At 36.1% G+C, this 12,185-nt stretch overlaps 1 protein-coding gene across 42 annotated transcripts in view; it reads left to right on the top strand.

The window, feature by feature from the left end:
- Positions 1-12,185, top strand: part of PTPRD (protein tyrosine phosphatase, receptor type D) — a 2,534,232-nt gene that overhangs the window by 1,155,302 nt on the left and 1,366,745 nt on the right. For all 42 annotated transcript variants that reach the window (XM_027549289.1, XM_027549255.1, XM_027549273.1 and 39 more), the window contains exon 7: positions 11,675-11,724. The gene's annotated coding sequence lies outside the window, so the exon portion shown is untranslated. The remainder of the gene's footprint in view (positions 1-11,674; positions 11,725-12,185) is intronic.

Below are 12,185 nucleotides of genomic sequence, written 5' to 3' on the forward strand. Positions count from 1 at the left end.
AACCCCATAGATGGGGAGCCCACCAGGCTCCCCTGTCCCTCGGATTCTCCAAGGCAAGAGCACTGGAATGGATTGCCATTTCCATCTCCAATGCATGAAAGTGAAAAGTGAAAGTGAAGTTGCTCAGTCGTGTCCGACTCTTAGCGACCCCATGGACTGCAGCCTACTAGGCTCCTCCATCCATGGGATTTTCCAGGCAAGAGTACTGGAGTGGGGTGCCATTACCTTCTCCTCAAAACCAACTAGAGAAAGCCAAAAATGCTCCCCAGTCAATCACATTGAGTGCCCTGCTCTAGTTAACCTACCTCCAGCTTTCTGTTACTCACAACCTCCAATCAGAGCGTACATGGTTTAGGAGGTAGGGAGAATAGTGACATGTCAAATAATAGATTTTCAGTTAGAAAGTGAATAAGTTGCAGGAATCTAATCACAGCATTGTAATTATAGTCAACAATACCATATTATACATAAAAAAATTGCTAAGAGAGTAGATTTTAAGTGATCTCACCACAAAAAGAATAATAATATTTTTGTATGATGGAGATGTTAGCTGAGGTTTTAGTTATAATCTTACCGGGATACAAAAATGTTTTGATTCAACACATTGTATACCTTAAAGTGTTATATAATGTCATATATAATAAATGTTATATATATTTTAGTGTTATAGCTGTAATGTTATATGCCAAAGAAGTTGAAAAAATGACATTAGAGGTATCAGTAGAATCCAGAGAGTAGAGTGGGTTTTGGCAAGACAGGAATGGATTTTGTTTTGGACATTTTGACTTCAAGTTAACTGTGCCATAGGTATGTTGAAATGTCTACCACAAAGTTGGAAAATAGAACTTGAACTGGGGACTACAGGCAGATCTGTAAAAACGGGTTTGGAAATACTACCCATAGAGCTGGTACCTGAAGTCATGAGTATGAGGGTAATTTCAGATATGGAAGACATAGAAACATGAAAGTCATAAAATACACCAGTACACTGATTCACATAATTCATTTGAAAATCCCCAAGCATAGGCACATCCCTGGGCCTTGTGCTTGGTGCTGAACATAAACATGCTGCAAGACTGCCTACATTTAAAGATCCTTAGGAAGGAGAAAAAAAAGCACAGCAAAATCCTGAAGTTGTATTCATCAGAATATTAAATACAAAAGCAAAACCTAAAAATAACAAGTAAGGCACTGATGGAATCACTGGAATAAGAGACTTGAAGGAAGGAAGAATAGTCGACAAGTACACCTGCTGTTAGTTATTTGAGGGTGATGATGACTTTAAAAAAGAACGTGATCTGGTGTTTTGGCAGTATTGGAGATAATCGATGGAGAATGTCATTATCATTATTAGGGTAAACAACATATTGTTATGTATAGCAAGTAAGTATAGACTGCCCACCCAAAAGCAAAGTAAAAGATGGAAGCTTGAAGAAGTAAGTGGGTCAAAGGCAAAGTTCTCCAGGAAAAGAAAGGCTTGAAATTATAGGTTGAAAGGAACAATTAAATGGAGAATGAGAAATTGTCATTAGAAAAAGCATAAAAGGTGAAGTTAGGATAGGCAAAAGACGATGAAAATAAGAATACAAGAAGGAGAGAAAGTCTTTTTTCTTGAATCATTTCAGTCCCTCAGTCGTGTCTGACTCTTTGCAACCCCATGGTCTGCAGCACTCCAGGCCTCCCTGTCCAACACCAACTCCCGGAGCTTACTCAAACTCAAATCCATTGAGTCGGTGATGCCATCTAACCATCTCATCCTCTGTTGTCCTCTTTTCTTCTTACCCTCAATCGTTCCCAGCATCAGGGTCTTTTCCAGTGAGTCAGTTCTTTGCATCAGGTGGCCACAGTATTGGAGTTTCAGTTTCAACATCAGTCCTTCCAATGAGTATTCAGAACTCATTTCCTTTAGGATGGACTGGTTGGATCTCCTTGAAGTCCAAGGGACTCTCAAGAGTCTTCTCCCAACACCACAGTTCAAAAGTATCAACTCTTTAGCACTCAGCTTTCTTTATGGTCCAACTCTCACATCCATACATGACTACTGGGAAAATCATTGCTTTGACTAGATGGACCTTTGTTTTCTTGAATATAAAGTAATAAATGAGGAATGGATGAATATATAGGTGCATTATTTAATTAGAGATATAAAAATTGAAGTTGTTAACATGAATAACTTTAATCCACTTAAAATGTATGAGCAAATTATGTCATAGCAGAAGAGAGAATGAAATATAGAAAAAGGACAGAAAAAGAGGAGAGATTGGAAATATTTCACTTTAGTGGCTATTAGGAATGTAATGGGTAGGTAATTGTTAAGAAATGATAATGATGATGAAACAGGAGCAACACATATGGCTAGTTGTATGGTAGAATAGCAAAGCAGGAACCAAACATTTTGGTATAGCAACTTTCTTTTCCAAGGATTAGAGGAGACAATTTTATGGAACATCATTTCACTGAGCTGGGGAGGATTAGAGTGAAAGGGAAATTAAATGGAGACAGAGAGGTTTCAGAGTACATGATCTAAAACTACCTCATTTTAAGAGATAAAGGACCTGTGGCTTAAAAACCTTGCCCATATGGTTAAAATGAAGGTTCTGGTCCTTAATTCTGGAACAGGCCATGAGAGTCTGGTTCTTACAAGTCCAGAACTTCCGTGAGAATCTACAGTTTATTAAGAATCACAAGTGATTTTCAGGTGTATTTCAGAAGTATGTACTTTTAAGTTTGAGAGGCACTGACATACACTTTACTTCTACTTCTGTGTTGGTAATTGCCATGAAAATGGTGAAAGGAAAAGCAGGAGGAATACTGGGTATTTCCAGGGGGTAAAAGTCAGACATGACTGAGCGACTGATCTGATCTGATCTGATTCAAGTATCCAATTATGCAGAAATAGCTAGAAAGGGACTGTGAGGCCCCAATACAGCTCTGTTTTGAGAACAGGGAGAGAGAAGGATCTAAGAGTAATGATGGCAGCTGCAGAACTGAAGCTCCAGAGTTTATCAGAGCTTTGGCAACAGTTGATGTGAGATGAAAATTAATGTTTCTATAGTTACTGAATAATTTGTATAAAGTTAAACCAGTTCTATGAACTTTCATAGGTTCTTACAGATTTCTTAACATAACCAACTCCAGTAATGAAAAGATTGTGATATTATGCCGGAAGTTACAGTTTACAATTTTAATTTCTTCCCAAATGTATAGATATCTATAACACAATGACTTTTATGATGAACATTATTATTTCTGAAACTCTATTAATTAATACAGCTGAATGTCAACTTAGGAAAATTATGGTATGACATTGTCACTCTTGAAAAAGAATTTGGATAATCTCTTTATAATGCCCCCATTTGTAGTTGGAAGTTATTGTTGCCGATCATATGAACACAACAAAATTTTTATAAAATTTTAATATTTTGAATAATTTGGAGTGACATGTTTAAGGATAGTGATATTAAGAGTCAAAATATTAAATGTGAGGATCTATACATTTTAGTTTAAAACATGTAAATACCTACTTTCAATTTGGATTGCTTGATGTTATTTCTGTATCTCCCCAACACCAGACATATTTGTAATAATTACTTTAATTTGATACTTTTTTAAATGAGGATAAAACTTTAGTTAGAGGTTTTAACATTTTGTATTTTTGTAAGCACAGTTTCAAAGCAAATAGTTGTTCAGTTACAAAAATATCAAAGGCACCTCTGCTGCTGCTGCTGCTGCTAAGTCGCTTCAGTCGTGTCCGACTCTGTGCGACCCCATAGACGGCAGCCCACGAGGCTCCCTCATCCCTGGGATTCTCCAGGCAAGAACACTGGAGTGGGCTGCCATTTCCTTCTCCAATGCATGAAAGTGAAAAGTGAAAGTGAAGTCGCTCAGTCGTGTCCGACTCTTAGTGACCCCATGGACTGCAGCCTACCAGGCTCCTCTACCAACAGCCTAAAACACAAATTCCAGTCTATAATGTTTTTGGCAACTTTTTTTTTTTTTTTCCTAGTCATGCATTTGAGTTTTCAAATATCTTCCAATTATATAATTAAATCTTTGCAGAAGCCCTGGGATATTATGATTTGTGGAGTTAATTCACAAATAACATCTTTCCTCAGTAGAGTTTAAACCATGGAAGAAATATTGTCATCTTTTGTCATTTTAATTTTCTCTAATGTATACAAACATGTTAATGCATAGTTGGAAACTAAAAGGTTCAGACAAATTTGAGTCCCCAAAGAATATGCTGTACAATTAGTTTTCTGTCACAGTAAAATGTATCCAAATTCTTTGAGATCATATTAAACTAATAAGGTGATGCAAGGTACAAGTAATTTTATAATAGCTTTATTAAGATATAATTCTCATACCATAAGATTATTTTTTCATGAAACTTTTTAAAGTGTACAATCCAGTGGCTTTAGTGTACAGGTAGACAACATTGCACAACCAGCACCACTATCTAATTTTATAATGTTTTCATGATCTGAAAAGAAATCCTGTACCTATTGGCAGTCATTCACCTTCTGCTCACCCTTCAGGCCCTGAAAACCACTAATCTGCTTTCTGTGTCTATAGAATTTCTCAGATATTCAAATGGTTTTCCATCCAACCTGAGATGACACACCCTGTCCAGGATTCAGTCCATATGTTATTACTGTACTGTTACAGAGTAGAGTTTAAGGGAGCAGGGGTGGGGGGCGGTAGATAGCCTCTCATGATTTAAAAAAAAAAAAGTCACTGGAGCTAGAGTTTCAGGCATTAATGCTGCATTCTAGCTAGAGGATTGGGAGAAGGCAATGGCACCTCACTCCAGTACTCATGCCTGGAAAATCCCATGGACGGAGGAGCCTGGTAGGCTGCAGTCCATGGGGTCACTAGGAGTCAGACACAACTGAACGACTTCACTTTCACTTTTCACTTTCCTGCATTGGAGAAGGAAATGACAACCCACTCCAGTGTTCTTGCCTGGAGAATCCCAGGGATGGGGGAGCCTGGTGGGCTGCCCTCTATGGGGTCGCACAGAGTCGGACACAACTGAAGCGACTTAGCAGCAGCAGCAGCAGCTAGAGAATTAATGAGAATAGGGGGGAAAGATGGGTATGTTGTCTATATTCAGGGCCACTTCTTAGAAGTCACTCGCTCTACTTCCACACACATGCATTTTCCAGAGTTTAGTCTCATAACACCAAGACTAAGAATCTTTTTCCAAGTAGCCATTAACCTACTTCAAAGTCAGCAGCCCTTTATAAAAATAGGGAAAGATAAATATTGGAGGATAACTGGAACTCTCTGTCATAGTGTTAAACCCACTTGAACTTATTAAAATGTATTAAGCTAAGATTTGGAATACCTGAAGAACAATCCTTATGAAAGATTTTAGACTCTTAGGGCAGCATATGTAGTGGCTTTTGATGGAGGCAATAAAATATAAAACCATTAAGTGCCATATTTGTAACCAGGATATAAAAAATATGACAAAAGACCATATTTGTCTTGTTCATCACTTAACCTCATATTCTGGAATAACAGTGACTGACACATAATTGCTCAGTAAATATTTATTGAATAGATAAGTGGATTATTGAGTTAACTTCATGTAGCTGTATCTGTTGTTTACAGTTAGAGTTAAATAATATATTTACAAATTATCTAATCTTGGGATGAGTTGATAATTCCAAAACTTATCGCTATCACTCTAACTTTGCCAGGATTTAAGATCTGTTTTGAAAGAAATGATCTAGGCATTGAAAAGACATTGAGAAAGTTTGGGTGTTACCGAGCTAAGGTAAAAATCTAACACCTTAATACAGGGTTGTTTTCTTCCTTGGGAACTGTAGCAATTATTTCTATATTGAAGCATTGCATTATTTATGTAGGTGTTTATTAGTTATTTACTGAGATTTTACAATATGCCAGACTTCATTGAAACTACTTTTTTTTTCTCATATATGTAATCTGCAATTATAATGGGAACTGCATTTCTGAGTAGATAAGCTTGACACTCTTCAAAGAATTAAGAGTTCAAACTTTGGGTTTAAAAAAAAAATACATTATTTGCAATTTTCTAACTAGATAGACAGCTATCTGGTTTCCCAAGAAAGCGTTTCTCATAACTTATACAAAAACTGCATATATATTGCACAAAATGTACATATTTTATAAAATCAAATGTATTTTAAAATTCATTGGCAGAAAATTTTAGAAATTGGCATATCTATTCATGTATAGTTTCAATTTATCATTTAATAAGGTAGGCACTACGGAACTATCTATCTAAAATTAATCATAATACATTGGAGCTGTAAGATGGAAGAATTTATTTACTATTATGGTAGATTTATTTTAAAAATTTGAGAGTATAGTTGTATCTCTGCTTTATGGATTTGAAGTTTTAAGTTTCATTCTAAATAGAATAGAATGAAAACTCAATTTCTTTCACATTTCCTCCTCATTAAAAGAATCAGAATTTCTATGCTGCATGTAACTAATAGAGTAAGAGAGTTTGTATTTGAAATTCATCTGTACCATTTCTACCTCTATGCTCTTGGGTACATTTTTAAATTTCTCTATTGTCTTGTGTATGTGTGTGTGTGTGTGTGTGTGTGTGTGTGTATGTTAGTTGACCAGTCCTGTCCAACTCTTTGCAACTCCATGGGCTGTAGCCCACCAGGCTCGTCGGTCCATGCAATTCTCCAGGCAAGAATACTGGAGTGGGTTGTCATTCCGTTCTCCAGGGGATCTTCCTGACCCAGGGATCAAACCTGGATCTCCTGAATTGCAGGCAGATTCTTTACCATCTGAGCCACATTGGAAGCCCTCTATTGTCTTATCTATACAATAATGGTAATCATATTTGATAGGATTGTTCTAGCGATTAAATGAGTTGAACCTAAAGTACTTAACCTACTTCCTGTCATATAGTAGATATTCAACCAATGTTAACAACTATTAATATTACTATTAATATTAGGATCCACTAAGCTGTTAGTAGGGGCTTCCCAAGTGGTGATAGTAGGAGCTTCCCAGGTTGGTGTTAGTGGTAAGAACCTGCTTGCCAATGCAGGAAACATAAGAGATGCGGGTTTGATCCCTGTGTTGGGAAGGTCCCCTGGAGGAGGGGATGGCAACTAATGCCAGTATTCTCGCCTGAAGAATCCCATTGACAGAGGAACCTGGCGGACTCAGACCGTAGGGTCAGGGTCACAGAGAGTTGGACATGACTAAAGCGACTAAATCACCAAGGTGATTGTAGACATATAAGAAATGTGTTAATTACCTGACCTCCGAATCTAATATATAATATATATGTGTATATATATATATATATATATATATATATATATATAGGAGAAGGCAATGGCACCCCACTCCAGTACTCTTGCTTGGAAAATCCCATGGACAGAGGAGCCTGTTAGGCTGCAATCCATGGGGTTGCTAAGAGTTGGACACGACTGAGCGACTTAACTTTCACTTTTCACTTTCATGCATTAGAGAAGGAAATGGCAACCCACTCCAGTGTTCTTGCCTAGAGAATCCCAGGGACGGGGGAGCCTGGTGGGCTGCTGTCTATGGGGTCGCACAGAGTTGGAAATGACTGAAGTGACTTAGCATAGTATATATATATGTGTGTGTATATATATATATATATAAATATAAATACCACTTGTAAGAATGTTGCACAGTAGTAAAATATCATGTGGAAACTGTGTTGTATATCACAGAATTTGATGCCAGCATCTCTGGATTAAAACCAAAACAACAAAACAACTCCTGTAATAAGTATATTCACATAATATCTTCCTCAGAGCTGAGAATTAAATTAGTTGACCCATTCAAAATATTTAAAGCTGTGATTCATATATCTCTTATTTTTAGTAAATATTATTTATGGCATATGACTTAATTGAGATTCTGAACTTAATTAAGCTTGAGTTGAATTTTGACTTCACAGTGTATTAGTGATAAGATATTTTAGAGTATATACAGGCAACTGTTAGCTTCCATTTTTTATCTGAAAATGTGGAAAATAGTGTCATTTTTGTATTAATAGAAATACTCAGAAGAAATTTTAGTGAATGCCAATTGAAGATATATGAAATAAAGTATAGAGATCCTAGCATTGTTACTTATCCATTGCTAACTAAATATCATTTTAATGAGACCTGCCAGACTGCCTTTAAAATAATTTGTAATTATATTTTAAATAATTTAAAATAGCTCCCCAATGTTTAGGTTTCCAAATCATCTAAAAATTCAACCTTCTGTCACTCCCTCTAAAAATTGAACTTTCAGCAAAATTGAGCCAAGAAGAAATAAAGTGCTTTAAACCATCTTAACATCAGAGAAATCACCTTCTGAAATGCCAATTCCATGAATTTTTCCAGCCACATATCCAATAAATCCATTAGTTAATAGCTATAGTCTATAGAAATACTAATTCAAGTACAACTCTTTAGGATTTCTGCAGTAATTTGACAGTTATATTGGGATTACTATGAAATATTCCTCCTTGACTATTGTAGGTCTAGGATATTAGACTTTCAGAATTACCAATAATGTTTTGTTTTGTTTTGCTGAAATTTGCTTACTTGCTTAAGCATACATTCTTTCTGAATGGTTATTTCTCCAAATATAAATAGTTCAAATGGAAGAGGTTTATCTGATCAAATTCATTTAGCTGAATCTTATTATATGAAATAAAATTTCTAGAAATGCATCAAGGACAACACTAGCCTAGTGCCAATGTCACTGACAGTTTAATAGCTCATTCTTCACCACAAATTGCCCCCCACCCCCACCAAATATTTATGTCACTCATATCTTGTTAAAATGGACTCTCCTCTTTGAGTGTAACTCAGTACTCAGTATCAACTGAAAAGGGTAGATTAATTTTAAGTGAAGTGAAGTGAGGTCGCTCAGTCATGTCCAACTCTTTGAGACCCTATGGATTGTAGTCTACCAGGCTCCTCCCTCCATAGAATTCTTCAGGCAAGAGTACTGGAGTGGGTTGCCATTTCCTTCTCCAGGAGATCTTCCCAACCTAGGGATCGAACCCCAGTCTCTGGCATTCCAGGCAGACTCTTTAACCTCTGAGCCAATAGGGAAGCCCCAGATTAATGTTGGGGTAGGCTATATTTCTGCTTTGGCTTTCTTGTAGGCCTAAAATCACCTCCCTGGCTTGACCTTGTCTTTGAAAAAAATGTCATTTCTAGAATCCCTGAATTTAAGCATGAGCAGTGACTTTGAGTCTGAGTATCCAACACATCTGATAAGATCAGATCAGATCAGTCGCTCAGTTGTGTCCGACTCTTTGCGACACCATGAATCGCAGCACGCCAGGCCTCCCTGTCCATCACCAACTCCCGGAGTTCACATCTGATCAGATAGTGCTAAAAGAAATTATTGTTTCTATAGTATAATGTCAAATCTTAAAGCTTGAATTTAAATTTTAATAATGAAATAATAATAACAATTAAAAATTTCTATTGGTGTATCCAAGGAGTTCATTCCCCAATGGCAATACTTAGCTTCAACCAAATATTGTTTCTAATACTTAACTTTTTAACATGTGCCTCAAATTTAACTGGATGCACCTCTTGATTAAAGAGGTAAGGATGGGGAAAAGTCACTATAATTCTTTGAATGACTTTAAGATGTATAAGCATTCAGATCAAATAGCATTCAGATCAACTAGGAAAGGTTTCCTTTTAATCAACATCAGCAGAAAGTAGACTTTTTCAAGTCATCTTCTCCTTCCTTGCTCCTGTACGGAAAATGCAAGCAAAAAGTAGTTGAATAGTGAGTTTAGGACATCTGCAAAGTTAGTCCATGTGCACTGGAATTAGCAAAAAGGATAGGCAGCAGAGACATCTATCAGTTCAGTTCAATCGCTCAGTCGTCTCCGACTCTGCAACCCCATGAATCACAGCACACCAGGCCTCCCTGTCCATCACCAACTCCCGGAGTTCACCCAGACTCACGTCCATTGAGTCAGTAATGCCATCCAGCCATCTCATCCTCTGTCATCCCCTTCTCCTCCTGCCCCCAATCCCTCCCAGCATCAGAGTCTTTTCCAATGAGTCAACTCTTCACATGAGGTGGCCAAAGTACTGGAGTTTCAGCTTTAGCATCATTCCTTCCAAAGAAATCCCAGGGCTGATCTCCTTCACAATGGACTGGTTGGATCTCCTTGCAGTCCAAGGGACTCTCAAGAGTCTTCTCCAACACCACAGTTCAAAAGCATCAATTCTTCGGCGCTCAGCCTTCTTCATAGTCCAACTCTCACATCCATACATGACCACAGGAAACTATAGAGGGCTATTAAACAGAATAATTACTTGGAGCAAGGAGACCTGAAGGCATGGCCAGTAACTGGAGGAAAACACAATGGACTGAGAGAATCAGAGACTCAGAGTACAGTCAAGTCTCTGCCACCAGTTGGTTCAATGACTTGGACCAAGAAATTCTGAGCATGCATTATTGAAGATTTAACTCCACATGTGCATTTCAATTTGCATAAAAAATAATGTAAATATTTACACTTAATTGATAGTACTAGTTTATTTTCCACTAATATTGGATAAGAAGAATGTTAGAAATATTTTATTTCATTCTTCAAGTGGTTCATAGTACTGTCAAGATCATTTCCACACATGATTTCTACTAAGAATTAAGTAATATTTTTATCAGATAAACTATGTTACATAATGTTTCCTTCATTAGCAGTAAAAAAAGATTTAATGGTTAGAAACCTGAGAGAAACATATCCTCCAAACCAACACCACTCATAAGGAACTGGCACAAAGTGTACCTGCCTATATATGTCATTCATGAGTTTTCTAAAAGGTTCATAAATGCTACTAATTTCTTCACTGAGGGTAGAAATTAAATCTTCAGTTTCCTTATTTTGTTGATAGAAAACAGCATCTACCTATCAGGAAGCAAATTTAAGGGCTTAGTAAATATGTGTTGATTAGTAAGTTACCACTGCATCAAAATGATAAAACTGTTGCAAAGCATGTTAACTACTAAATATGATAGCATGTGATAGTAATCAAATGTCTTGATTCAGTGAAAATAACGATAACCAGTTTCATAAAGAGCTATTGTTAAATATCTTAATTTAAGGTGTATAACAAACTATGGAATACTACGTGACCTTTAAAATGATAACATAAAAGATTTATATTCATGAATAGCTATATATTACCCACTGATTAAAACACATCAACTGGACAGTGGTGTAATAACCATATTTGTACACGTGTGTGCATGCATGTGTATGATAGCATATGTGTGTGTGTATTTGACGCTGTTAACTGAGTGTAACTGAGAAGAGTTTCTAAAATAATATATGCAAATATATTTTGTTTACAAATATATCCCTCACCCATAGTCCCACAAGAAGCAAAGACAATAAAAATTCTCTGCTTGTTTGTCATCCCTTCATTAAAGAGCTGAAATTAGAGTAATTAATTTCAAATCACAATAATTTGATGTGAATTGAGTAATGGCAGTGCTATTTTAGACAAATATTGTAGTCAAAATATGTGCACTAATTACACATAAAATAAATTTTTTCATGATATTGAATCACTATTTAACATTTTATGATCTTAAATTAAAATGCAATATCTTTACTAATACAAAATATTTCTGGTTGTATTTTATTTAGGTCTCAGGGTGGTGAACTTTTTCTTTGAATTCCTAACCTGTGAGCCTGTGGTAAGATTATGATTAATATACTAAGTTGTATGATTTATTTACCTGTTACCTCTGCTTGATTAATAACAGTAAAGGGAATTTGCTTAGGTAATTTGATACTTTACCTTAGTTTTACATAAATGTTGAAGAAGCTATACAATGTTTTCTATCAAATGTTTATGTTCTTGAGTAGATTATGGTAATATAGTCAACTGATAGTCATTTGATGCAGTATTTGATAGATTCCTAAGTGAATTTGTAGCTTTGCTCAGAAAGGTAAAGATTTATACCATGGAGAAAAATTATTTGACTCTAAATGACAGTATTATATATTAAAATTTTTATAGTGAGGTTTATTTGATGCCAATGACTAGGGCAATGAGTTATTGAAAGTTAAATATAACACCTGTCAGGATTTATCAAAATTGGGTTCTTCTATGAAAGTTTGATGTTGGAGCTTTAGAGAGTTGAAAGCAAACCAT

Source organism: Bos indicus x Bos taurus, chromosome 8 (assembly GCF_003369695.1).
Source record: "Bos indicus x Bos taurus breed Angus x Brahman F1 hybrid chromosome 8, Bos_hybrid_MaternalHap_v2.0, whole genome shotgun sequence".
Classification (NCBI taxonomy): domain Eukaryota; kingdom Metazoa; phylum Chordata; class Mammalia; order Artiodactyla; family Bovidae; genus Bos; species Bos indicus x Bos taurus.